Source organism: Octopus bimaculoides, chromosome 6 (genome assembly GCF_046866305.1).
Source record: "Octopus bimaculoides isolate indiv1 chromosome 6, ASM4686630v1, whole genome shotgun sequence".
NCBI classification, from domain to species: domain Eukaryota; kingdom Metazoa; phylum Mollusca; class Cephalopoda; order Octopoda; family Octopodidae; genus Octopus; species Octopus bimaculoides.
The window spans coordinates 86,578,798-86,583,268 of record NC_142933.1 but is presented as its reverse complement, the minus strand read 5'-3'; the positions used below and the strand labels follow the sequence as shown (position 1 = coordinate 86,583,268).

At 35.3% G+C, this 4,471-nt stretch overlaps 1 long non-coding RNA gene across 2 annotated transcripts in view; it reads left to right on the top strand.

The window, feature by feature from the left end:
* The window catches only part of LOC106879850 (uncharacterized), a 210,330-nt gene extending 210,272 nt beyond the window's left edge, over positions 1-58 (top strand). For both annotated transcript variants that reach the window (XR_016242351.1, XR_016242349.1), the window contains one exon: positions 1-58. This exon is cut by the window's left edge and continues 157 nt beyond it. This is a non-coding gene — a long non-coding RNA (uncharacterized LOC106879850).
* The last annotated feature ends 4,413 nt before the right edge of the window (positions 59-4,471 follow it).

Genomic DNA, 4,471 nt, shown 5'->3' with positions numbered 1-4,471 from the left:
GCCGAGTATAAAAAATATTTGAAAAACTCCTAATAAAACGCATCTTATCAACATGCCATTATGTGTTTTTCGTCTTTTTTTTCTTTTTTTGTATTCAATAATCCTATTTTGAAGAAATACCAGATTCCAGAATTTGCAGTGTTTTGATTCGTCTTACAATTTTCTGCTATGACAAAACATTTTAGAATTATTTTGCTTATTAATCTTCTGGAATAAATTAGTATTTGTTATTATTTTAAAATTGCCCATTCAAAATACTATATTAATTCTCTTGCGAATGGTATCCTTTTGACTAGAAGGAAAAAATAATTATTCTTTCGTATATGTCCTAATATAATACGTACGTCCAATGGTCATATGTTCTTTTATGGTCAGTGAAGAAAATAAGATTAAACGTATGTTAGGTTCTTTTGGTTGCAAACATTCTCTCGGCATGAAACAATATATGTTTTCTTACCTAAGCTCTTCACTGAAGACGTCATATTCTTTTAAACTATTATAACGTTACAACAAAGTATTTCGTTTAAAGAGATAAAGTTAGAATAAAACCTATAATGTTCGTCCATCGGTGCGACGGAGATCATTGGTCATCCTTAAGTATAATCAATGACTTGCGCAATGACTTTCTTTAAAGTGAAGAATTGTTGCGCACCGTCAACCCCACTCTTTCGACTGTGACTGTCTTCAATCTAGTGGCGGACCAGATCAAGACGACTGGGGATGGAGACGTATATAGTGTATGACCAAAATGACTTGCTTGCTTCATTTTGCTCTCTGCAATGCCCAATGCGTTGCTGCAACCGCCTTCTACTCGTTGAACCATGGAAGTTTCTTCCACTTTGTCTGCCGGATTGAGTCAGGGTAAGTCTATTAGAGGAAGCGAAAGTTATCCATTAAAATAAACACTTCAGTCCAAATATGAAAACCTTATTTTTCTTGATAAACGTAAAGATAACTGTGATTCATCTGGATTTTGAGATATTATCAAATTGGAACTTCGAAGGCATATTATTGAAGTTGATACTTCGAAGTCTGTGCACTGAAATGAATACTTTCAAGTCGGGAGATTACTTCTGAAAGTGTTAAACTGATCCCTGTTTGAATTTTAAAATATATAACATAATACTACGACTTCATGTTTGCTTATTTAGACATATTCCGACACAAAGAAAATATTTTATTCGTGTAGTAAGTAGTATTAAGTAGAAGGAACAGAGGATCATTGAAAAGAAGTTTGAAAAGTAATAGTATTCTTGAAAGATTAACAAACAGTTCCATCACTTTGAAGGAGGAAGATCAGTTGGATTACAGAAGAAGAATGTATGAAGTTGTGAGGAAACATTCATTATTGGACACCATCACATTAACACAAATGTCGATGTGATTCCATTCAAATAGTCGGAATTTACCTCGTTCCCAAACGTCCTTATCCTTATCCAAGTCTCCATCACACGTGTAGGAAGAAACCTCCATGAACTCCTTCCACTACTCTCCGTCTCTGGCCAGTCGTGGCTATGTAGACCCCCATGTAGCGAGTGAGATTGTCTCGCCATTTTGCCTTTGGTCGGCCTCTTAATCTTGTCCATTAACTTGGTATTCAATCTTTCATCTTAATTGTCGATCTTTGGTCCTTCAGTCATGTGATGTGGCCAGCATATCTATATTTGTCCCCCTTGACAGTTCTTATGATGTTGTCGACTTGCGTGTGCTGTCGACTTTCGTTAGTTTCCTTGTTCCGCAATGTGATGGCAAGCATGATTCGTTCCATTTTCCGTTGGGCTACATTGAAGGCTTTCCTGATGGTAGTATTGTTAGCCCATGTTTTACTTCTGTAAATCATCACTGGTTGGATGTACTTGTTGAAGATTTTTCTTCTGATTTTTAAGGGCACCTTGAGAATTCTCATGAGGGTTTCCACCTTCCGAAAGATCGCCCGCGAATTTTTTCCCCACAAGAGTTCCGGACCCCAGTAATGAACTCATTTGCATACAGCCAATCGGAGCTCACCTTGACCTTGTTGTCAAGTTAATAAACACACTCTACCAAGTAAATTTAAGACGAGGAACAGCCTCAAATCTTATTAAAGACTGAAGAACATGGACAACGTAATTCTAAACACACCACTTTTGAGATTTGGCAGAATCATAACTGGAAATTCTTTGATTTCAGGTTTTTCTGCTCTATTACAGTTCAGCAAGGGTCAAACAGCAAATATAGCAGCTAACTAAATAATAAGCTAACTAAATAATAGATAGTCAGTAAATATCTTATGTACAAACTAGTTCTAGCACAATAAATATGAATTTTTCATAAAGGAAACAAAGAACAGCTAAACTACACATCAATTTATTCGAACGTACTGAATATCTGCATTTATTGAAATCGATCCTGTAAGCTAACAAATTACAAATCAATTAATCAAAGCTTCAATACTACACCAATATAGTTAATTATAATTTGTTTAGTAATATTTTACTATGATTCGTTTGAGTGTGTGTGGATGTGCGTCTTAGTGTAGCATAGCACTGTTTGAGTTTGCTTTTCTTTATAACCAGACACGTATGTTTCTTTGTTTCGTCTAATGATTCTCTTAGGTCAATATTTGCATCTGGAATTTGTAAGTTGAAATGGGGCATTGATATTCACTTTGAATTAATAGGAGGAGCATAGTTTTACTGTATGGCGACTCTCGTCTTCAGGTGGTTACTTCCGTGATTTAATAGTACTAATTATTAGTTTTTATTTCAATTATATGATTCTAAGTTCTTTTTTTTCATAGTTTACTTCCTTTCTAACACTTGTATTTCATGAGAGCGAGAAAATTGTATTGCTGTCTATGTTGCGGATTTACAGGCATGTGGTTAATAAACAGATTTTAAAACTTGCTCTGAGCATACACGCTAAAGTCAATCCACAGAGCTCTCAGTAGCCAAGGAGAAACTTGCTTCTTATCAACTTTCGTGAGTTCATCGTCAGGATGAGCTGATGATGATTTCAAAAAAGAATTTAACACAAAGTAATCCATGAAATTTATCAGATTAAGATAAGCCAGGACTTATTTACGCGGGTGTGCAATGATTCTCGTACGTAGTAATAAAATGGAGGAATGAAAGTACGTAGGGCCAAACTTATACTGTTATGTAAATAAATTCGGGCCTAGCTAGTCGCACAGATATTTTCACAAAGTATATCTGACTACTATCTCTAAAGTATTAGCCTAAGTTTGGCTTATCTTGAACATATTACCGTATTTTAACGTGTATAAGGAACCGTTTTTGTCAAAGATTAGGTTTTAAAAAATATGGGAATTTCTTATATATGGATACATGGATAGTATCATCATCCCTTACAAAACCTTTTTGCCAAATTTTAAGCTCACCAAATTAAGGGGTTCTTTATACACGTTAAAATACGGATCATATGCTCAACACATACTTCGACTTCGACGGGGGTGTTCGTCATATATATATATATATATATATATATATATATATATATATATATATATATATATATATATATATATATATATATGAAGCAATGATAGATCGTTGACCTACACCATTCAATTTTTTTTTCTCCGTGTTTTTCTCCTTGTTTTCTCCGTATTCTTGAAGAGCGTAGCTCGAAACGTTAAAGACTTTCCGTATTCCTGAGCGTCATACTAATACATCTTTTGTTGTTTACACCACCTGTCCTCGTCTGTTGTTGTGTTTTTTTTTCGTACATTCTCCCATATATATATATATATATATATGGAGTGGCTGTGTGGTAAGAAGCTTGCTTCCCAACCACATAGTTCCGGGTTCAAGCCAACTGCGTGGCACCTTCGGTAAGTGTCTTCTATAGCTTTATAGCTTTCACCGGACCAAAGCCTTGTCAGTGGATTTGGTAGACGGAAACTGAAAGAAGCTCGTCGTATATACGTCTATATATATATATATATATGTGTGTGTGTGTGTGTGTGTGTGTGTGTGTGTGTGTGTGTGTGTGTGTGTGTGTGTGTCTGTGTCGGTGTCTTTCCCCCCACCAACGCTTGACAACCGATGTTGGTGTGTTTACATCCCCGTAACCGGGCGGTTCGGCAAAAGTAGCCGATAGAATAAGTACCAGGTTTACAAAGAATAAGTCCTGGTCGATTTCTTCGACCAAAAGGCGATGCTCCAGCATAGCTGCAGTCAAATGACTGAAACAAGTAAAAGAACATATATATATTTATTTCACTTTTAACTTTTAACACGTCTATGAAGAGATTTTCTTTCTTGCAAAAACCGAAGCATCATGCATATCTAAGTTACAGATACTTGAAGTATGCTGCTGCACAGATAACACTTGAAAAGCAAGTGACATTTTAAAGAAGTATTTAATTTGATATTTTATTTTTATATCATATTGGGTTTGAAATCTGTTTTTTTCTATTATTCAGGTTTGTGGAACGAAAGCACAATAGCTCAGATTAGTTTTTGTTACT